This window comes from Zeugodacus cucurbitae, chromosome 6 (genome assembly GCF_028554725.1).
Source record: "Zeugodacus cucurbitae isolate PBARC_wt_2022May chromosome 6, idZeuCucr1.2, whole genome shotgun sequence".
Classification (NCBI taxonomy): Eukaryota; Metazoa; Arthropoda; class Insecta; order Diptera; family Tephritidae; genus Zeugodacus; species Zeugodacus cucurbitae.
In genome coordinates this window covers 7871932-7897404 of record NC_071671.1, presented here as the reverse complement: position 1 = coordinate 7897404, position 25473 = coordinate 7871932, and the positions used below count along the sequence as shown (strand labels likewise).

The 25473-nt window shown below is 34.7% G+C and overlaps 1 long non-coding RNA gene across 1 annotated transcript in view; it reads left to right on the top strand.

Moving 5' to 3' along the window:
• Nucleotides 1–2817: 2817 nt before the first annotated feature.
• LOC128922832 (uncharacterized) overlaps nt 2818–25473 on the top strand; it is a 62373-nt gene continuing 39717 nt past the window's right edge. Inside the window, exons 1-2 of the long non-coding RNA XR_008472019.1 lie at nt 2818–4132; nt 16563–16633. This is a non-coding gene — a long non-coding RNA (uncharacterized LOC128922832). The remainder of the gene's footprint in view (nt 4133–16562; nt 16634–25473) is intronic.

Genomic DNA, 25473 nt, shown 5'->3' with positions numbered 1-25473 from the left:
TGTAATTCTCTTGTCATATTTGTCATCAAAAAAGTCTGTAGATAAACTAAAGAGTGTCTTTTTAATTAGGATATCTACATCTTCATGACCGATATATGATATCCGATCCGATCAGATATGTTCCGTTTTTCAACGCTTTGAAATAACTTTCTTCTTCCATTTTGTCAGCGGACTTTGTACTACATTCAAATTTGAGGTTGTTTCACTCTTTAGTAATGACATAAGCTGTTCTGTACCAGTTTCAAATCTATAGTTTTCATAGCCCTTCAATTTGACAGTGGTTGAACCAGTTTCTTTAGGAGAAAAATGTTCCTCTACCTATCTCTTCAATGATAGAATACTATTTGATTAGATTAGATTATATATTGAGGATTGCACCGCGACCTAAGGTCTATTGTACCCTCTCCAGTTATCACAACACTCCTTCCAATCCCGTCATATTAAGAAACCTTAACAGTGTTGCAGGGCTGCTGGATGCGATACTACCTCTTTGGGGATACAGAGCCGGGCAGTCAAGCAGTAAGTGCTCTGGTATCTCCACCTCCGAATCACACAATCGGCAAAGATCCGACGAGTAAATTCCTAGTTTGTGACACCGTAGGCCGGTATAGAGTGCCACTAGTTGTCTCAGTGTGTTCCTGGGGAGCCACTTTAACTGTTTGAAACTTTTCAGATTGTATCCTCCGAGGAACAGTTCGGAGTGACAAAGTCCCCGATGTGCAGCCAGCAGCGATTCCTGCTTGCTACTTCCTCTTCTTGTAAACGGCTGATAAGAACGTGCCGACCAACCGCGATAAAGGGCTCCGGCCCTATACTATACAGTCTCTTGTAATTCACTTCCTAGCTTTATACAGACATATATCTTTTAGTCTTCCCCCAGTACTTTTAATGGGCCATATTGCTTAAAAATATCATAATACGCGTTTTATGTTGTGACATGCTCAGATTTATATTTTTATAGGTAAGCATATACCGTTTTGAAACGGTCGCTTTAATGCTTTTTTACTTGGAAACTATCACGTTCAGAGAATAATCCAAATAACCAAATTGTGTCTATTAGCACTAAGGACAAGACTGCTCAGATAATTCTTCCACATAAAACATGACCAAAACCTGACAAAAAATAGTTTTACCCGCCTTAGAATACTAAGCTTAATTAGCATAGAAATTTTAAAGTTTTTTAAGGTAGGAATTAATCTACGAACTAGTATGCTACCAAGCGTAGTAGTCATATTTGGTCCCCAACGAGTATTTCCGCTTTCAAAGGCTCAACAAATGGCTCACTGGAAAACGAATTTACTCAAACGAGAACATTAAAAGCGAAGGAAAACCTATTTTGAAAGCTTCGAATCTTCACACTAACGTAGCGGTATATAAATATTGGAGAACCGTTACAGCAAATGCATTAATTTTGACGGCGTAGAATCTCACAAAATTTTCGTACAAAAAGGTAGTCTTACATTGTTCGTTAAATATTATATGAGTCGGTCCATGAAGTCTTTGGAATGCTTAAAAGGTCTGGAACACACTTAAGATGTAGCTACAAATTAATTATGTTGAGCACGAAAAACGATTAGTAGAAATGCTTAAGAATGCAAAGGAAAGCACAAATTTAGACTATAAAATAGTTATATTAAAACAACTGCTTGGTATCTAGACGCTATCAACGCTAAAAGAATTCGTCCGGTTTGACGGATGTATGGTAAGCGGCAATGCGCTGCACTTGCAGCATCAACACAACCCCAACACCAACAACAACAACAACAGCATTGAGAATTCATTGTAAATTGCAATTCTATATTAGAATGACAACGGTATCGTCACCGCATGACAGTTACTGCACTGCACTGCACTGCACTAACGGTGCAGCAGAGGGAGAGATCAACGACAACAACAGTGTTAGCGCCGGTGTAAGCAGCAGCAGCAGCAGCAGCAGCATACCATACCTATCATTTCATCAGTCGTACAACGACCTCGACTTTGATTTGCGGTACTCACTGTGTGCACATATGGAAACGACAAGTATTTGCGGAGAGCGGCGGTCGAGCTTTCTATGCCAGCTAAAGAGCACAAATTCCAGTATAACTGTATTGCCAAATGGAATGGCAGCAGCATACTCATGGAATTAGTACATACATGAAGCAAGCAAGAGAGCGCAAAGAGAAGGTGCGCTAAACTATAGTGGAGCAAATAAATATGCTTTTATTTATTGATGTCTAGTTGTTGTTGTTTTTTGTTTTTTTTGTTTTTGAGTGCAATGTGAAGATCTCCGCATACAAGTTATTTTAACTACTCAGTTACATATATGAAGCACACATACAGTCGCACATAAAATATGGGCGTATTGAAGCGAGTTTCGTTTGCTTGGTAAACGGCCTTTAAACGACCTACACGCGCTCTTCGCTACAACGCTAACGAAACTCGTACGTATTGCCATATGAGGAGCGCGACTCAGTAAGAAGCTCTTGCAAAATACCTTTAAGTAAATACACAACGGCAGCAGCACTTACATACATACATACATAGCTTTTACGAATACACTGCTTGCTTGCTTGTTGTTGTATCCACGTTATGGTGTGTAACTATTTGGTTTCGGTCGACTCCGCGACGCCTACTTCCCACCCAAACCTCTGCGCATGCCATTGAAGGTAATATTTGAAATGTGTATTTTTTTTTTTTCATTTCCATTTTCAATTCGTGCGCTCACGGCGCTCCACGAAATAGAGATTTCAGCTCCACAAACGAAATTGTCTTGATACATACTGAGCGCAAGTTTGCCTCGTCTCGTAGCTCGTATACAGGCGTTTAATTTTTCGGATTCGCATATACGGTGCACAAACCGTTGCTCGACGACGGGCCACTCATTCGCGTAACGACTGTCTAACGCTGCAGATGTGGCAACGGTTTGTGTACCGTACCGTAGTTAGTAAACCGTAAACTTGATTGCCTCAAAATCGTGTTTTAGCACTCGTTTTGTGTGAACTTTGCTTTCGTCAATTTTTCACACACACACACACACACACATACATACATACATACACACTCACATAGGCAAATACGCTGGTGTTGACTCTGCCATATACTGCGATGATCTTGCAGTTTTCAGCTTTCTCGGTCGTCACTATTCGCATTCCGCTGTTATTGCGACATAGTTTTCGTAAATACACGTAACGGTACACACACGTAAATTCCGCAAATCCCGCTAGACAAGTATAAATGTAGCAACACAAACCAAAGAGACAACAAAAGAGACAAGATTCACACACGTAGCGCAATATTGACAAGAAAAGCTGTCGCATTATATGAACACAACAGTTATAGACTGCATGTTTACACTCTAGCAACAACTGACTCTCTGCTATCACTTAACAAAATACAAAGTGTGAAAAGGTTTTAAAAACACGTTTGAAAATTACTAAAAAATTAAAAAAAAAAATAAAAATTTTGCTCCAAAAATGAAAAAAAAAATGTGCGCGTACCAGACACAGACAGCAAATGCAGTAGACTATCTATCCAAGACGCTAATCGACAACAAAATCAAATGTATGTGCATATATAAACAAGTCAATATGTCAATGCATACACATACATTTCAAAAACATACTGTAATCAAAATGAGCTGATCTTCAACATAGCGCCAGGTAACCCATATAAGTGATCGCACATATATGTACATATGAACCACACACATATATACGCATACAAACAAACAAACCTAATATGTATATGTATAGTTGAAGTGATTTCCATTTAACCTCCGCTGTGCTAAGTTCATTCGCGTAAGTGTAGTGTCGCGTATACGCCCGTCTGTCGTCATTGTACAACTACTAACTAGTGCACCGTCGCAGATCGACAACGCAGCGCAGCTAGACAGCAATTATAAAAGACTACGGTAATAATGTTGAAAACGCAATTTAGCAAACAAAAAAACAACAACAAAAAACAAATACACGCAGAGTAATGAAATTACTAAGTTGAAGGCAGAAGAAAGGGACTAGTAGAAGAGGAAATTTGTAAATCAAACACAGCGTACAGACTTTCATTAAATTAAGTTCTGCCCATACGTCGAATTCTAATGCAAATCTAAGCAAACTTCCTTATATAGTCTATACATGCAGTATTCAAAAGATTGGTATGTACGTCTGTATTTGTATATATGTATATTTTTTGATTTTTGTATTATATGTAGCACAGTGCAAAGATCACAACAATAACGCCAAACATTGTACATCCTAGAGCGTTTTTTTTTATTTGGAATCTGTTTGAAATTACGTTTACTTTAGCCCATATGGTATATGTACTACAATCTGCACTACGTACATACATAGCTATGTTCTGAATATAGAATATAGAACATATTGCTTAGATACTGACGCACTACATACCTATTGATTATTTTATTTTCTCGATTTTTTGTGAATTTTTTTTACAAATGAATATTTGGATCAATTAATTTTAGCTAACTCTTTGGAGCAAATTTGTTGAATCAGAAGAAACAGTTATGTTGTGCTGAATGTTGGTACAGCTCACAAGAATATCTCAAGTATTGTTTGTAGAGTTCGACAATTTGTATTAGAATTCAGTTGTTCAGAACAATCGAACCGCTATTTTACAAACTATACAATATTATCAAAGATTCGGAAATGTTTTTATACCCTGAACAGGTTATATTAAGTTTGTCACGAAGTTTGTAACACCCAGAAGGAAGCGTCGGAGGCCCTATAAAGTATATATATAAATTATCACTATATTGAATTGAGTCGATTTAGCCATGTCCGTCTGTCTGTCTGAATATATATACGAACTAGTCCTTCAGTTTTTAAGATATCGTTTTAAAATTTTGCAGATGTTATTTTCTCTTCAAGAAGCTGCTCATTTGTCGGAACTGCCGATATTGGACCACTATATCATATAGCTGCCATACAAACTGAACGATCGGAATCAAGGGCTTGTATGGAAAACTTCCGCATTTTACTACATATCTTCACGAAATTTGGTGTGAGTTCACTATAGCATATAGCTGCCATACAAACTGAACGATCGGAATCAAGGGTTTGTATGGAAAATTTTCACATTTGACGTGGTCTCTTCACGAAATTTGACATGGCTTACTGCTTAAGGTAATAATAAAATCTCCGAAGAAATTGTTCAGATCGGTTAACTATATAACCTTAATGTTTCTAGCAAACAACGCGGCTAAAAAGAATTAGTAAAACGTTTTCTTTTTTTCTACTTACTTTTTCTTACGTCTTTAGATTTGTCTAAACGCATAGTTACTAAAAGAAATGCACCTGTGAAGGTTATATTAGCTTCGGTACAGCCGAAGTTAACATTTTTTTCTAGTTATTTTCTACCATAAATCGTCGTTCATTATACTTTAAAAATAATATTATTTTTCCTTTAAGGGAAAGCATTTCTGGTCTAGACGCATGCATTTTAGGCATTTTTTTAACTAAGATAAAAAAATTAAAAACATTTTTACTATCCACTTTTTATATGTTTTTTATTGATATTTGAATAATATAAAAAAAAAATTGCAAAAAAAAAACAAAATTCGTCGAGATACGAGCCGGTGGAGTGGGGGCTCCAAAAAAAACGGTGCGTCCTGATTTCCACCCCTGTAGAGATCTAAAACACAAAACACAAGAAGATTCTTCATTAGTACGGATGTCGTTATCGGGTTGACCATTTTCAAAAAAAAAAAAAAAAAAAAAATGGCGTCGACTTGAAAAAAAATTTGTTTACCCGATTTTTTCGACCTTTTCGAATTTTTTAAAAATACTTCAAATCAAAATTTCAAAATCAAACATTTTTGGAAATCCAAGGCAGACACGATAGAGCATTGTAATAAAGAAGATATATACCAAATTTCAAAGGAATCGGTTCAGTAGAACTTGAGATATCATGTCAAACACCTCAAAAAAAGTAGTTTCGAGAAAAACGCGAGAAAAAGTTTAGGAGACAATTCTAGTGAAACGGATGCCACGTCACAAAATCAGCTGTATGTCCGAAAATAAGTCGAATTTTGAAAAATCTTGCCAAGGTCATATTTTTGAGAGTCTAAACTTTCAAAATATACGAAAAAAAATCGATTTTTTTCAAAATCCTAGACCAGAATACCTCCTTAAGGTAATTACCAAAAGGATACCACAATCCCAACTTCTTGAATTTAATAAATTTATGTATTAATCTGTATGACAAGAGCCGATTTTATAGCGGTTACGTAATTCAAACTTCACATAACTGTTTGTTCCGAACCCGGAACTATTTTAACAAGCATTCAATTGTTGAACTGGAACCATTTCTATTTAAACATTTTACTTTTCCATCAAGATTGTAATACAACTTTTTCTTCCTTTTAATAAGTAATTTTTTTAACTTGTATATTGTTGTTATCCTTAAAAATTAAATATATAATATATAAATACTTGGCATAATTGACTTACTAGTTTAATTTGTGATTTTAGAATTATTGAATATAACCAACTAAATTTATAACCTAGCATCATTTGATATATAGTACCCTTTGATCCCATACAAAATTTTCCGAATGGAAATCCTATTAGCCTTTTCGCCCAGTAATTAATCGAGCATTTAAGCGGCCTTTACTCGATTAAAGCGCTGATTTAGACCAGTTTACCATATAAAAGAAAAATCTTATTTTACTACATTAATTTTTAATTGAATACAAATTGAGTTGAGCAATGTACACACTGGAAATTTGGTTGTGATTAAATATATATATATTGATAAAATAGTAATCAGCTGATGGAGCTTACCAACTTCTTATGTAGAGCAACAATAAAAATGTTTAATAGCTTTTCGTTAATCGAGTCGCTAAATGGCCGTGAAAGGTGAAAACTGATATGTCAATTATAATCGTAATGTATTATTATCCTTTTTACACAGGAGCTAATTGATCAATAAACTGGCATAATACTACATTAATTTTTAATTGAATTTTAATCGACTTGAAAATGAAATGCAGCTCTGCGACAAAAACCGTATTTGTAATTATATAACGTTAATTCTACTCGACGGTAGATGTAGCTACTAAAAATAGCAATCAGCTGATGAAATTTACCAACTTCTTATGAAAAGCAAAAACAAAAATGTATAACAGATTATCGGTTATCGAGTAGTCGGTAGTGCGAAGGGCAAAAAAGGGTTTCGCAATAAAAATTTTGATTGATCAATTAATTTGGCTATGTAAAAACACTATTAAATTAGTTTGGCTGTGCGGAAAGGCTATTAAACTGAAATGTTTACCACCAATTTATTCCCACATCAGGGTGCAAAAATGAGTATATGTTTGTACTTCTTAAAGGTAAAAGTACTAAATGAAATTGAAAAATTGTCTTTGCGTTTGTTAACTAAATTGTTACTGTATACATAATATAAATATAAGACCGCAAAAAAACCGGAAGACATTAACTAAATGTAATCAACTGGCATGTACTCAATTTATATATATGATTTTTAGGATTATTTCATATTTTTAACACCTATTTTTAAATCATAGCCAAAGTTCCCACAAGTTTGTTTGTGTGGTTCGTCATTGTTACATCCTTCTCATAAGGGTTAACTACCAATATTCGATCTGATTGAGACCGATACTAAGTGTGGTTCTCTCTATCTATACAAAAATATCTTAATTATTTTCTGTTATCTTACTTTCGACAGACAGTCCTACCTACAAAGTGGAACAATTAGTATCCAAACATTTAAAAGCTAAAATATTTTTCATTTATATTTATTACTTTTAGTTTTATGAAGTAATAAGTACAGGACACCCTACTGTATATCCTTAGACGGTATCGAAAAATGTTGCTACCTATCGCAAAAGTAAATCTGAGGAATATATAGATTCAGAAAGGATTTGTCAAATTGAAAGCGTTGCATTACGACTTCCAGAAAATATTCCAAAAACGTGTAAATCTGAATTATAGAAATTTAAAAAATAATGTATAAAATCGTTGAATCCAGCACGATACAATTTATAATAATAAATAATAAAATATGCTTTACCTGCCACAGAACAAATCTCACTACTTTATAATGAACTTCTTGAAATTAATTCCAGCTATAAATATGTACGTCAGCGGACTTTAAAGTTTTGAACCTAATATCTAATATCCATACAACTTTAAATATAAAAAAAAATTGCCATAAATACATATATACACCTACACATTCCCAATGGGCACTTGTTCTTGTCCTAACCACTTTGAACATTTTTGTTTAACTTTAATCAGGCGCAAATATCAGGCGCTAAAGTGCCGGCACCTACAACGATGGCACCACTATTGGCTCATTGCGCTATGAGCGCTATTGCGATTGCCATTTTAAAATTTATTACCATGACAACGGCAACAACAATGGCTACTGGCAATGCAAATAATAAACCACGGTACGCTGGAGTAGGGGACTTACACCCATACATACATACATATGTATATGTTATGTATACTAGCAATCCTTTACAGCGTTATTTTTGTAGATTTTCTTTTATCTCTGTCAGGCAAAAAACACAAATATTAAATTAAACTACAGATGATTTATTTATACGACGACATTCGTGTGCTTTTTTATTCGGAAACATTTTGAATGAGATTTGGTAGTTTTTTATTTTTAATTTTCAATTCTGTTAATGAAAAGAAATTGAGTTTTTAGTGAAAAAAAAAGATTTGATGAAATATTTTTATTTTTTTTTTTTTTTTTTTTTTTTTATTTTTTTTTCATTCAATTAGATTTCTGATTTTTACGCCCAAATTCATAGTAAAATTATCTCAAAAACATTAAGTAAAATTATCTCAAAAACGTGTGCTAGATCAACTTTATGTTGAAAAGGATTCATCAGTTCCAGAAGATATTTCCTTTTCACCATCGTTTGGCTGTACAGCTCGTTACAGCATCGAAGCTACTCTGTCTTTTGCGGTCTCTTCCAAATTTTACAGTCGGAGCTACTTCAAATCGTCGTTTAATTCGTTCTTCCATCTTGATCTTGGCCTCCCTTTTGCTTTACCGATGATGGCTCTCATATCCATTACCTTCTTTTGGGCTATTGAAACCTCATTTCTTGTAATATGTATGTCCTAGCTATCTTATTCATTGTGTTTTAATAAATCGCAACACGTTTTCGCCTTGAATTAGCTGGTTAAGTTTGGTATACCATTTTATCCTACATGCATCAGGTCCTATTCTGACTGCGCCGCAGACTGAAGACTGTCGTGCAACGATTCTATACTGGGCCAGTTTGTATGGTCTGTTGATTAGTTTGGATTTAAAGAGTCAGTTTGAATGTAAAGGTTTGAAAGCGTTTATCTTAAAACTCGACTTTTTAAGTTGGTGGACACGATATCTCGAAAAGTTATGAAGCGATTTTTTTTTAAATTTTGCACATATCTTTGGAATAACATTATATAGTTAATGAACGAAGGAGAAATTAGAATTTTTTAAATTTTTATTACAACTACTTTTTCGAGCTAATATATGGCGAAAATTTACCAAAAATATTGAGTTTTTCTTTGTTAAAAATCTGTCAAAAATGCAATTTTTCATATCTTTGTTTTTGCTTCGTTCATTGACTAGATTTATCCAAGCACTATCGAAATTTTTTGGTTTATTAATTTTGGATGAACCAATATTGAGTTATGCTGTCCACGGCAAGTGCTTTTTTTGGACTCGGCATTGGATATGACTTACAAACAGTTGATTTTTCGGAATTTGTAAATAAAAATATCACAGAATACCTTTTAAATACGTATATTTGATATGATGAATTGCTTAAATGAAATATATGATGCTATACATAGTATATTAAAAAAAAAAGTTTTAAAAATACCATTGTTTTCAGCCGCTGAAACCCACCTAACCTCTTCAAGTCGTATGAACTGAGTATCAATAGTACATTAAGGGGTTATATGGGGTAGTACATTATAGTACATTAAGGGGTTATATGGGATTTGTCGGGTAAAAAATCCTATTTTCAATATTTTTTTCTATGTATAAAATTATTTATTTAATTTTATACTTTTTTCTGCCTTATGGATTCATATTTAAAGAATAATATCTGAAATTGTCAGCATAACTCTTAACAGGATCATCCAAAAAAAAAAAACAAAAATAAGTGTTTTAGGTAAGACCATAAACTCGTGCTTGAACGAAGGAATGACAAAAAAAAATTGGAATTTTGGCAGACATTTTTCCAAAAAAAAAAATAAAAATTTCGGTAAATTTGCTTGACATTTTGTTTTTCTTTTTTTAATTAGTTGTAATTACAAAAAAAAAATCCTTCGTTCAAGTACGAGTAATATGTATCTCGAATACCTGTGCAAAATTTCACAAATATCGGTTGAGTAGTTTTCGAAAAAATTTGACAACCGACTTTGAAAACGCGATTCCGCGAAAAATGCGTTTATAGTTTTGAGTAACAATGATACCTGACTTGGAGCGCACACCTTCTAAAGGCTTTATCTCTGAAACTATTATTATTAATTTAGGATAATATTCTTGAGATGTTGTAGAAATTAATAAGCCAAAAAAAAAAACAAAATAATCGTTTTTTTTTTTTCAATCCACGAAATCCATATAACCACTTAAGTGTGAGCGGGTTCACACATTGCTTGATGCTAGCTATTAGGGGTTATATACAGTTAGGAGGTCGAAATAAGGCATTTTTCAAGAATTTTTTCTAAGCAAACCATTTGGTTTATTGATTTGAAACTTGGCAGGTATGTTATGACAACCTTAAACTATATTCACATATTTTTATTGCCAAAATAATTATCGGGAACGTTGATATTGCCAATTTTGCAGAGGTCCGCAAAAAAGAGGCCTCTTGCGGTGAGCACGATATCTCTGGACTGGATCATCTAAAATGCAAAAACCAAATAAATTTCATTAATATAATAATCTAGTGATTGATCGAAGGAATTAGTAAAAAAATAAGAGGCCTCTTGCGGTGAGCACGATATCTCTGGACTGGATCATCTAAAATGCAAAAACCAAATAAATTTCATTAATATAATAATCTAGTGATTGATCGAAGGAATTAGTAAACAAATAATTTTTTAGACAAAATGGCGGCTACTCAAAGCAAAAAGTTCGATTTTCGACCAAAATTCGGGTCTTTCATTGTTTATAAAAATAATCTGATGGGGAAATCCTTCGATTAATTACTAAAAAATATAGTTAAGCAGCTTGTGTAAAAATTTCAGACCGATCGGTTCAGCCGTTTCTGAGACTTTCTTGCTCACTGACTTTGAAAACACCGTTTCGAGAAAAACGATTTTAAAGCTTTGAAAGCACTTTACATGTAGTCGGCGCGCCTTCACTAATGCGTCTATAACTTTGAAAATATTGGTCGGTTCGACTTGAAATTTTATATATATATATATATATATATATATCTTCGACTTTTTGAAAATCCTAACTGTATATAACTCCTTAATGATATCCATATTATTTAGCTTATTTGTACTAAATATTATTAAGATATCTTTATCGAAACCTAAGCAATACATTTAGCAGTATAAATCTTTAACACAATCGTTATCTTTATTGTTTTAGAATTTCTACAAATCTTGTATGGTTTTCCGAGAATTCATACCAAACTCAACCACTTTACTTTTGTATACTTTCATATATTGTATGTATGTATATAAACTCAATCACAGGTTATTGCCATACTAAATAACTGCAAAGAAAGTAGAGAAATTCTAAAAACAGCAATTTCGCTTTTAAATATGGAACATCTATTAAAATATATGGTATCTAAATATATGTACAATGTATGCATACATATGTGTAACACCCATACATAAGACCGGCTAAGATAAGGTGCGGGTGGATTGTTTAGCACTCTTTGCACTACCTATCTTACGATCATTTGTCTGGCTGAATGTGTGAAACGTATCTTAAAATTTGCAAATGAAATGCGCATAATTCTTGACTTCGCAAAAATTGTTTACGTATACAATAAGTGCTTCCCGGTCGAGTTCTGACGTAATTTTTACGAAAATAGCAATTTCGGTATTGTATAAAGACACAGAATCTTCAACCAGATACAGATACAAATACATATTTATGTACTCAAGTGTGTCTAACTACAATATAAGAAAGCATATGTATGAATCTATGTATGTAAGCATACATATGTATGTATGTATGTAATAAGATATGTACATATGTATGTATGTATCCAGAGGAATATTTCCATGTGTTTGTAGTTAGGCGTACAATTGTTTAAACAAAAAACTACAAGTATATACCGAAATTTATTCAGATATATGTAGTTATGGTAGATATATATGTACATACACACATCCTTATGTGTACTTACGAATTTCACAGACAACGGTCGTGGTGTGCTGCTGATCTCTCACTTGATTTTTTCTTTGCAGTGCCCATTCTTATTTTTGTACTTGCCTTCTATAACTCTATTCTTCACATTAGAATATACACACACTACACTTACATCACTTATATACATATGTACATATATGCCATAGGTGGGCATGTGTTGTATGTCGGACCGACATATATGAATTAATGCTTATCGCTTTGGTTTTCTGCTCGCTGCTTCATATTTAAACCAATGCTCTTGATTTCGCTAACTTCCATGCCGATGTTTGCTATTTATTGTACATAAATACATATATACATACATACATACATATATACACACATCTCTATATAAGCGTTCATATCATTTATGAATATGTTTGCCGGTTTATTCAATAGTTTGATTTTGATTTTGGCTACACCAGTGAGACATATTTACACGCTTACGGCATAAAGGTTATCTCCAATTAGAAAATTGTGGAAACAATGCAACTTTTAACTCAATACACTCAATACAAATGTCAAAACAAAGTTTATACAAAAATAAAATGAAATTGGCGATAATTGTATATACCTACCTATTTATAATAATAACAAGTAAGGATGCATTATTCTTATTAAAATAACACAATTTGACCAAATATTCGGCACAAAGTCCTTTAGAAAACAAAAATTGTTATACATATATAATGAATGTGGTCTGGTGTAATTCTTGAAGCGATTTCAACAATTTTTGCCACCAAGCTACATTACATCCAAGAATATACGTTCACTTAATTTTGTTAAGCAATCTCTCATATTAACCGACACATACGATATAAAATTCAGTCGAAGTTTGAAAATCCGAATATTGACCTGATTCTGCCGATTTTTAGCACAGACGCACACTGTTGGAAGGAACACGTGTCCTTTGAATTCCTTTAGAATATCTGAGATATTTACCGTTAGTTTCAATAAACAATTAGTTGCAAACTTCGAGGTTCTCTTGTTCGGTATCTGGGGCCTCGAAAAATTAAAGTCAGATTTCAGTGATTTTTGTACACTACACTAGAAATGCAGTATTTGTGAAAAGTTTTGTTCCGATATCTTCCCTAGTGCTTAACTTATATATTAGCTGCCATCGATTGGTCACTTCTCTTCTCGCTATCTTTGGGCGCTGTCAAGAATTTTACATGTGAAACCAACAACAAAGATATCTTGTTGAATTCGTGCTGGAGAGTATGCGAATACCTCATTAAAATTTCAATAGTCGCTTGCTGAATGCTACGAAGTTTTGATTTACTCATTTTAGAGCCATTTTACTATTGTGAACGGCTCAAAGAACAAATTACTGTCAAAATAATAAAAATTGTTATACACAAATTTGAAATTGAAAGGGGCAGGCGAAGATAAATCGTCAGTTTTTTTTGTATTGAATTTATTGAATAAAAAACTTTAATAAAACTTAAATTTGTTGCAGAAAACGTTAGACATAGACGGTGGTTGAAGAGTTCAGAGCGACCAAGTATATACAATTCGATTTCAGTGCTGCCAGTTTGTATGGAAATTTGGAAAGTTTGTTCGATTGGCTTGTCTATAGCAGTTAGCCAATCGATGACAGCTATTGTAAAGTGAACGAATCAAATGGACTTAAAAATTGTGGTAAATGGGAAGTAGGCGTAGTTGTGAATCGATTTCACCCATATTCCACCCGTGTCATGAGGGTGTCAAGAAAGTGTTATATACTGAATTTCATTGCAATCGGTCGAGTAGTTTCTGATATATGATTTTTGACTCATAAGTAGGCGTAGCCACACCCTTTTAATGTGCCCTCTTTACCATGAAATTTAAGATTTCCGGATTTCAAATCTACTTTTCGCCCTTTGGTATATATAATTCTATATCTAACTCTTTTAGTTTTAAGTGTGACGTTATTTTCTTAGTGATTTAGTAGTTAATTTTCAATGAGACAATATTTTTTGTTTAATACACGATCCCTAGTTTCTAAATAGTTTAGCAACCTTATAACTATACAGAGTTTCACAGTTTTCACAGAAAATAGTGAAAATGCTCCACATAAGACGACTTCCGTTTATTCTGTTGACCCGATCTTTAAGTAAGATATCTTATTGAGGCTAAGTAAATTAGACTGATGATAGTGTTTATACTCATATTAGGAGTGGAGTTTAGATTACACTTCACCAAAAAGCTTCGCTCATAAAATTTTATTTGAGTCTTTGGATATTTTAAATAACTGAATTTGATTTATCTAATGATCATTGTTTGAGCACTTACACACATTTAATAGTATTCGATAAGACCCGCTATTGTCGACGGCCGTGTTATAGTTACAGGTACACACAATTCGTTTCAGATCCCGGTACCGACTAACATTGAAAAGGGTATTTTTTGATAGAAGACATTAAGGAGCTTATTTCTGGCATGAACATCCTTTATATCGAACCATTTTAATATTTACAGGTTGCTAATTTGCAATGGGAACTGAAGCTCATAAAAACATCTGTTCGTTAATTATATATATATATCTATATATATAGATATATATAGATATGTATGTATATATAAGAATAAGGGTGAACGGAATATGCGTCTTTTACTAATATATATGTGCAAATATTTGCTTTCAGTAACTTCTACACTAGTACAAGTTGGAAAAAATAAAAAAATAGGCTTAGCAACAAATATCCTAGGCCGAGGTGGATACCCATATTTTACAGCTCATTTCTAAAAATGTCGAAAATAAGGAGGGCTCAGTTTCATTCCATATATAAGTTAGTTTATGTTAATTAAAAATCAATTATAATTTCAAACACCTTCGACAGTCAATTAAAATTAGAAGTGCCTTTTCGCGGTTTAAGTTAAAAACCAAAATTACCGCTTTACTAGAATGATATACTCAGCAAACAATATTTCCCCACACCTAAATACAATCATTTTTATAATATCACGAAAATAGTAAGCACAAAATCAATGGTCCCTATGGGCAAACACCCACAACTAAGCTATCCAGTATGATTCTTACTACAGCCACCTCCTTTGACTTTCTTAGATATGTGTGTAATTACAATATTTCCCATACGATGAATAGCAGTTTCATTGCTGCCTCATTCAATGTCCATATGTTTTTGTTGGCCGTTAAGCGGCTTTATTTAAGTGGGTGGAGCAACGCTTTGCCTCACACTTTCCACCTAATTATGCGTCGGCATTTTTAGACCGCAGATTTTTCTCCTGCCACTGTCATTGACATTGGTGTGGTCAGCATTTTTTTTTCGAAATGTTCATTGTTTTGCAGTGTTCCTGGTCTGTTTGTTTTTCCACGTGATTTGTAGATTTTGGTGTTTCAAGCAAATATAAGTTTTGTGTTAGATTGTTTGTACGCGATGAATCCTTAAACTACCAAAATGTCCGATTTTACCAATTCTCGCCAACAATATAATAACTGACAGATTTACCGATATTTTCTTGGCCCACAGGCTCTGCGGTCTATATGTTCGATAACTGCAGCCTTACAATGTTCTATTCCGATTTCGACAATTATTAAATGAGCGATGCCAAACCGCTATTGCAGTATTTTTGCCGGATTTCATTCCCATAAAATTTAATTATATGTGATTTAGGCGTGGTTGTGAACCAATTTCTTCCATTTTTTACGTATAACATCAAGGTATTCAAGACATAATATGTACCTTATTTCATTGAAATTCGTCAAGTCGTTTTTGAGATATGATTACTGAAACAAAAGTGGACGACGTCACACCCATTTTTCAGGTTTTATACTAAATAGAATTTTCCGTTGTAAGTTAGTAGTTTTCGTTTTTGTAGATTTCAACATAATCTTTGAATGGAGTGTGGACGTGGTTATTATCCGGTTTCACCTATTTTCATGTTGTATAATTGGGACTCAATGTTTTTCATTCTAGTGTGATCCTCTTTAACAATTTTAGTTTTTATAGCTTTATTTATGACTCCATTATAGCACTTACTAACTTTTCGATTAATGTCATTTAATGGGCGTGGCTATGGTCCGATTTCACAAATTTGCCAAGGAATATACATGTTTAACAAGTTTCATTAAGATTATCTAATAATCTAATTTGAATCCACCTCGATACATTCAGTAGGCTACAACGTTTTCACCTCTATTCTATTTTATAAAATAAGATAAAATGTAAATGAAAACTGATTTTAAACTAATATTAATATTTCCTCTTTTTTAGGCAACCATTCACCATATCTTGAAGCGGTTAACAAATTTACCATCCAAATACTGCTGCTTTTGAAATACAAGGTAATTTTCTGTTCCGTTATTATTTGTAAAATCTTAAAACAAAAATATGAAAGAATAATTTTATGAATTACTAGCGGACCGTTCCGGCTTCGCATGGCTTTAAGGGGGGGGAGGGGGTAAGGTTTGTTTCGTCGAAAAAAGGCCTTTTTTCATGAATTTTTTTAGAAAAAGTTATTGCTGTTGGTTTATTTTACTTATTATTATATGAAAGTACAACATTTGAAGGATACTTAAAAAAAGTTTTATCGAAAAATGGCGAGGAATAACGGATTTATCGTCGATCTCTGCAGGCACCTCGAAAAAAAGTGTTTGTGCGGTGACCAGCCTACAGCATCGCTGGATCATCCGAAACCAAAAAATCAAAATGCTTTCTTTAGTTTATAGTTTATCTTTCAATTGACGTCGAGTTTTTTTTAATTTTTCAATTTTTGGTACCATTTTCAACCCAAAATGACGATTTTAGACGAAAAAATCGACCTATTTGTTATTGTAAAATTGTTAGTAATTAAAAAAAATTAAAAAAATAGACGTCATTCGAGAGCTATATATATGTAGATTATTTGTGCAAAATTTCAAAACGATCGAAGCAGTAGCTTTTTCTGTAGGCTGGTCACCGACTTTAAAAATGACATATTTGGGAAAATCGATTCAAAGTTTTGCACACTCAGCGCAGGTAGCTGGAGGTACCGTTATTCAACCTGCTGTAACTTCGTTAGTGTTTCTCCGAATGACCTAAAACTTTAACACAACATTCTTGAGATGTTGATGGTTCAGAAAAAAAATAAAAAAAAATTATGAAAAAAAAATTGTCAAACCCAGTTTCAGATTTAAATTCTCCATCACGGAGTCTTTTTGATACCTCACCTGGGAACTATTTCCAAAAAATTAAGATTCGAACAAGGAATATAGCCTATGATACTCTGGGTAAATGTAGCTTTCCAATGGTGAAATTTTTGAAACCGGCACAGTAGTTTTTGAGATTATTCATTACAAACATACATACAAATCCTTTCTCTTTATAATAGTAGTATAGATTGAAATATTAATACCTAGTATTTTCATGAACACAATTGTTGAAAAAATTTATTACAACCATGATAATAGTGTTTTTAGACAGGACCTAAGTGAAGAATTAACCGGCCTCTGCTCGATTAAAACGCTTATTATCGAGTAGCCGGCAGTATAAAAGGCAAAAAAGGGTTTCTCAATAAAAATTTTAATTGATCAATTAATTTGGCTGTCTAAAAACGCTATAATGGATCTAGGAAGAAATCCTATGCTTCTTGCCTAAACCAAAAATGTTTTCTGTTATTGATTTATTTCAAGTCGAGATATACTCGAAAATCTGCTCAGTTATTTGAAAAGCAAATCGTATTGAATTAATTTTCTGATGGTGTTTGTTTCGAATGGAGTCCTAGGGATTCAAGCACGTTTCAAGCTCTATAAATAATCTGGCTTTTGCTTTATAACTGTAATTAATTACATAATAACTACGAGTAAATAATTAGATATAGCCTTATATATAATTAGATATAGATATATATTGACGGAGCAAATCTGCATAAAAGTGACGTCACTTTTACACTTTTTCGTTGAGTTATCTATTAGCGCATCTCTTTTGCAATTTATGCTTCTCGCAAGAAGACGTGGAATGAAATAATTAAATTTTTCGTTACTTGCGCAGCAACAGGATGCGGAAATGGAAAGACTGCGTAGACGCAAAGGCAGCAAAGATGTTGACAGCATTTTTACCGCTGGGAATGCGGGAACGTGGGAATAGTTCACAAAAAATACACTACATTACAAAAGAACATTGTTAAGCAATGACCTCGTTAGAATTTGCAACGCAGCCTGACTATAATCGCAACTGTTTGCCGATCCAACAAAACAAATCTACTCATTATATAGCTCATCCTTGATGCTCATCGCGTTTTGCTCTTAATGCAGTTATGGCTTTAAATTCCACCGCAGCATGATGCATTTTCCGTTTGCTTGAAGCAATAGCTCTCACAATTACCGCAAATACGCAATAGCCATGTTCGCGATACGCGGCAGCGTTGTCAAAGCAAACTTTGACGGTTTAACGCACGCATCATCACAATGTATATATTGGAAAATAAAAGTACCCAAGAATATATTTCGGTAGTAGAGACCAAATTGGCCAAACATGAAATAGGGTTTCAATAGGACGCTACGAAAGTAGGACGAAAGGGACATCAAACGACGTCATATATTTTCTCGCTCTTTTGGCATTTCTCTTCAGTAAGATTTGTCATTTCATCTTGAAAAGATATACGATCCAACAACGAGTCGAAATTATTAAAATTATGGTCGTCACAATCATCCAGTCAGATCAACAATTAAGCGTCTAATGGAAAAATTTGAATTCACGTGAACATCACAAAATGTCCCCGTGCCAGTGAGATAAACTAACCGTAGTGTCGAGAATATTGCTGCCACTAGCAAGTCAATTGACGAAGACCCAACTCAATCTCTCACACGTCGTTCTCAAGCGTTGGGCAACTCTGTGACGTCGTTGTGGTTGATTTTGCAAAAAGATCTTGGCCTACATCCTTACAAGATCAAACTGACGCAAGAACTGTAGCTGCTTGACAACCCGAATCGTCGTATGTTCGTGAACTGGGCTGAGCAACAACTTGAAATTGTTCCGGATTTTCATCGATCTTCAGCGATGAGGCACATTTCTAGCTAAATAGCTTCCTCAATAAGCAAAATATGCGTTATCAGGCAGCAATCCACTCGTGCTCCATGGATCACCATTGCATCCTGAAAAAGTTACGGTTTGGTGCGGTTTACGAGCCGGCGGCGTCATTGGACCGAACTTCTTCCGTGATGATCAAGACCGGCTCTGTTCGGTTACTGTGAATGGGAATTGCTACCGCTCAATGATAACCGAATATTTTTGACCCGAATTGAATGATATAGACTTGGACAATATGTGGTTCCAAGCCAGACAACGAATGTCACAATTGATTTATTGAAATCCAAGTTTGGTGAACGTGTTATCTAACGAAATGGCCCTGTCAATTGGGCGCCTCGAGAAATCCAGTTCCATACGTAATGGCATCGAATGTACTTTCACTACTACTTTTGTAGCGCTCTTATTGAAATACCCAAATCGAGATTCACAAATTCAATAAAGTTCGAAATCGGACTATAAATTTTCAAGGCAATTTTCAAGGCCCCAGATGCCGAACATGAAGACCTTAGTGCATGTGTCCATTTTTTTTACCGAAAATATCGGTAAATCTCTCAGATATTCTAAAGCAATTCAGTGGAGACGTTTTCCTTATAATAGTGTGCCATTGTGCCACAAATTTGGAAAAATCGCGTCAATATTTTCACTAGCCCCCATATACATGTAAATGTACTGCGAGAGTATACAATGAATTTAGTCCTTCCTTACTTGTTTTTTGTTTTAAATTTCAACCAAATGAATAATGATTTTGTTTTTTGAAAATCCGAGTCTAATAGCACCATTTAATATGAAACTGTCAACACACTGCCTCTAAAACACTAAAGCTAATCTAATAAAATTCCACATGTAGTACATAGTATATATCATATGTATAGAAACATTACTGCATTTCGGAGTTCATGTGAGTTGGCCTTTTAACAATGATTCACTCCAACTGGTAACAGAAGGCACATTGTTCGTACGTTAACAGCTGGCTGCGAATGAAGATTAAATGTAAAATTCAGCGAAAAATAACTGAAATGATTTCGCAGGATGCAGACAGTATTTTTCTTCGAGCGATAAATGTCACTTTGCATAGCGCGTCACATTCGTCATAAATCATGACTAGAGCTGGACTCATATACCACACGTACATACATATGTATTCATTCGCAATGTGTTCGCGCGCGGTTAGCCTGCCTTCACTTATGTGTGTGTGTGTTTCTATATGTGCGGAGAGACACTGCATAAAGCCGTCAGAAAAGCTTATGAAAATATTATGCAGCTTTATTGTGGTTAGACCGGAAAATACTAGAGATTTAAAGTTAGTGTAATCTCGGGTGTGATATATGAGTACATTATTTGACTCAGACTGCACAAGAGTTCAACTAAAAAACCTTTTTGTATAACTTATGGAGAGCACCCAGAAATTGCGTAATCAAAAGACTGTTGTTGTTTAAAGAAAATAGGTCGATTTAAATTTTGACTACCGAAAATTTCAAAATTTCCGTCGTCCAGCGGTTAGTTAGTCGCTAAGTGCATTATAATCCACCCTGCCCAGCTAAGGACAAACCAGCGCGCAGTTAACATTTGTAGCACCATATATTTTGCCTCCACTTTGTTTTTTTTATCTCAAATCACGACATTTTCAGCGGCATTATGGCTTTTTAGCACGCAAAGCGCAAAGCGAAAAGAACTCGTTCTAAAATAAATAAATAAATAAACAAAATAAAAAGTGTCCTTTGAAACCCGCTTCAGCCACTAACCGAGCCCAGCTCTACGTGCAATTAATTAAAAACAAACAAATTTCAAAGTGCACGACACCGTTAGCTACAGGTAATCTAAAGTCAGCCACACCCAGTTAACCATAACCCACGGCGCTTTTGGCCCTTTAACGTTCGTTAGCGTCCAGAGCCACTTAAATTCAGTATCCTCGCTATGCGCAAGTGTATACATATGTACATAGCATAAATATGTGTATAAAAGTAGGAATGACGATAAGGATTTCGTGTTACGAGCAGAAAGTTTAGAGTAAATATGTATACGCTTCAAAATAAAGTTAAATATTTTAAATTCGAGCAGAGTTTCATAAGTTTCTAGGTGTCGTCTTAAAGTTATATTCCAGCATATGTAGGATATGTAAAGTACTTTTAAAGATTGAACACGTTAATAGCAGATTCTCTCCAAGAGACTGTAGCCACCACGAGCAAAGTGCCTTACCACGTTTGGCTGTTTGGTGCCAATTGGTGATACCAAGTGCAGTTAGGTTCTTCTCTACCTGATATTTTGAACGAAGTGGCGACCTTCCTTCACGTCCATTCGGATGACATGACCTAGCCAGTGTAGACGCTGTCTTTTTATTCTATGTAACTATAACTAAACTCTACAAGTCCCTCATCATTCCCATCCTACATTATGGTGCAGAAGCGTGGACGGTGTCAACATCCGATGAGACGGCACTAGGAGTTTTAGGGAGGAAGAGGTTTTGAGGAAGATTTATGGTCCCTTAAACATTGGCTACGACGAATACCGCAGAAGATGGAATGATGAGCTGTATGTGTTATTCGACGACATAGACATAGTCCAGCGAATAAAAAGACAGCGGCTACGCTGGCTAGGTAATGTTGTTCGAATGGACGAAAGCGCCCCAGCTAATAGTTTTCGATGCAGTATCCGCTGGTGGAAGCCGAGGAAGAGGGAGGCCTCCACTCCGATGGAAGGACCAGGTGGAGAAGGACCTGTCTTCACTTGGTATTACCAATTGGCGCCAAACTGGCAAAAGGAGAGATGCGTGGCGCGCTGTTGTGGACTCGGCTATAACCGCGTAAGTGGTGTCTACGCCAGTCAAGAAGAAGAAGAACTATAACTATGTCAATTTCGTAATATAACTCATATATTATCTCGCAAACTCTTAGTGCCGTCTCATCGGATGTCGTCATCGTCCACGCTTCTGCACCATACATCAAGGCGGGATAATGAGCGACTTTTAAGAGTTCGGTTTTGGTTCATCGAGAGAGGCCCTTACTTTTCCATTGCCTACTAAGTCCAAAGTCCAAAAGAATCTGTTGCCAAGTGTGATTCTGTGTTGGATTTTGAGGCTAACATTTTTGGTGTTATTGATTCTGGTTCCCAGATAGACAAAATTATTTAAGACTTCAAAGTTATGACTGTCAACAGTGACGAGATGCGAGTACGCTGACTGTTTGTTTGATGAGAGGAGATATTTCGTCTTGCCCTCGTTCACTACCAGATCCATACGCCTCGCTTCCTTATCTAGTCTGAGGAAAGCAGAACTAACGGCACGGTTGTTGCTTCCGATGATATCAATATCATCGGCGTATGCCAGCAGTTGTACACTCTTATAGAAGATTGTACCTTCACTATTTCGAGCATTACGTTAAAGCCGTCACATGATAGTGAGTCACCCTGTCTGAAACCTCGTTTGGTATCGAACGGCTCGGAGTGGGCCTTCACGATCCTGACGGAGCTTTTGGTGTTGCTTAAGGGGTTATATATACATATGTTGAAGTCGGTAGAAAAATAATATATTTTTTTTTATTTTAAAGTACACGTTCTTGAGAATGTTATCTCAAAATTGTATAGAGATTTAAGTAGTACCAGCAAAGTTAATGCGGTTTGCACTAGACAAAAGTGTACTCAAAATATTAAACGCGATTATCTAGAAATCATGTTATTCCGAAAACTTCGTTGCGGTGACTTGGATTGCCGAAAGAGTTTTCAACGGATAAATCAAAAATCTCTTCATTTATTGCCTCTAAGGCAGAAGAAACTTCGACGCTGTGTCAGCTGTTATCATAATAAATATAAATAAAATTTTTATAATTGGACTTTTGGACAGCTGGAAATTTATAATTTCACGTTCTCCAGCGATTTTTTAATTGGTCACCTAAGTCTTGCCGATAAAACCTAATAATTTTTCAAGTATTGGGGTAAATAAAGCCGGCTTGATGCTTCTCACTTGTATATGTATTAGCATAAATTTATAAAAGTATAAAGAAAAGCAGTAGTGCTAGAAGAAAGTTGTGGAATTTCTAACCACATACCAAGCAATCACCAAACTCGTCTGGGTCGACCCAGTTCGACACGAGCACATCCTTTGTGCGGAAGTAACCTACATGTGAGTAGTTTGGGTATATAAATGTGTACATATAAGTTTATATGTATATTCTCTTCCTGTTTCCATTTTATTATTTTACCGCATTTAACGCTCAGAGCATTTACACAACAAAATGCACGTACATATATATTTATTCTATGTTTGTATTTGCTTCGTTAGTTAACTTTCGTGTTGAGGCAATTTTTTTATTTGCGCTAAAGATTAGAACGTGGACGCCTATTGAATTGTTAATGCGGCTTTGGCCAGTCCACCAAGAACTTAAGAAAACATTAGTGGCTCACGCAAACATGCATGCTCTTTATAACCCAAGACCACATCTACATTAAGTAGTAAGCGAAATTATTGAAAATAAACTCATTTGGTTGTTAAACCTGTTTGATAATGAAATAATCCATAATGCGATTCTAATAATTGCAGCAAATCTTAGTTTGTATACTCTCGCAACAAAAGTTGCTAAGAGAGTATTATAGTTTTGTTCACATAACGGTTGTTTGTAAGTCATAAAACTAAACGAGTTAGATATAGGGATATATATATCAAAATTATCAGGGTGACGAGACGAGTCAAAATCCGAATGTCTGTCTGTCCGTCCGTCCGTCCGTGCAACGGATAACTTGAGTTAAAATTGAGATATCTTAATGAAACTTGGAACACATGTTTCTTGGGATCGTGAGAGGGTTGCTTTCGAATTGGGCAAAATCGGACCACAGCCACGCCCACAAAATGGTGAAAACCGAAAAAACACATAAATTGTAATAACTAAGCCATAAAAAAAGTTATAAAAGTAAAATTTGGAACATAGGATCGCACTAGGAAGGGGCATATTTGGATGTAATTTTTTTGGGAAAGTAGGCGTGGCCCCGCCCCCAAATCGGTTATTTGTATATATCACGCAAACCAATGAAGCTATATAAACCAAACTTTTTGCAGTCGGTTCTCTTACGTCGCCCACCACACACCATGAAAATAGTTGAAATCGTATAATAACAACACCCAACTCCCTTACTAAGGTTAGGTTGAAAATTATTAAAAGTGGGTAAACTCTCTAACGAAAAACGTCAGAAACACTAAATTTTACAGAATAAATACCAGAAAGAAGCTGCACTCAGATTTCTTTACAAAATGAAAAATGGGCGTGGCACATCCCTCTTACTCAACTGATTTCAATGAAATTCGGTATATAATATTTTCTTGACACCCTGATGACACTTGTGAAAGAAATGGATGAAATCGGTTCACAACCACGACAACTTCCCATGTAACTCAATTATGAACTCCATCTTATTCCTTCACTTTATAATATATACATAAGGAACCAATGAAGATAGCGAAAAAAAAGTTTATACAAATATTGTATATGATCTGTGGCATCACTTGTGAAAAAGTTGACGAAATCGCACTATAACTTTTCAAAGGCGCGAATATCGAATATGAAGAATTCAGTGCCCCATGCTAATTTTTCAACGAAAATTTCGGTAAATCTCTCAGGTATCTTAATTTAATTCAGAGGAAATATTTTTCTTCTAATAGTGTGTCTCTGTACCAGACATGGTTAAAATCGGGTCATAACTTCCTCTAGCTCTCATACACCTAATTATAGGATTTTCAAATTGGCTCAAATTGTGTGTTTTCTTAATAAAAATATATCCATAAATTGCGAGAGTATAAAATGTTCGGTTGCACCTGAGCTTAGCCGTCCCTTACTTGTTTTGATATATCTTTTTGGAATTCATTATTTTTGTACATATTCAAAAGTGTGTCGAAAATCAATTTCTAAAGGAAATAATTTCTATTATGATTTTAGAATTGTTTTTCAATTCTTATTTCAGTTATTATTATGCCTGAAATGATTTCAGGATAATTTCCACGTATTAGCTTGCCACATGCCGTACATATGTGCTAATGCGGGCTCCCAAGATGTGTTCCCTTTAGCGTATCTCCATCTCAGCTACTATATATCGCAATGTCTTGTTATTTTAAAAAATACATATACATGCATGAGCC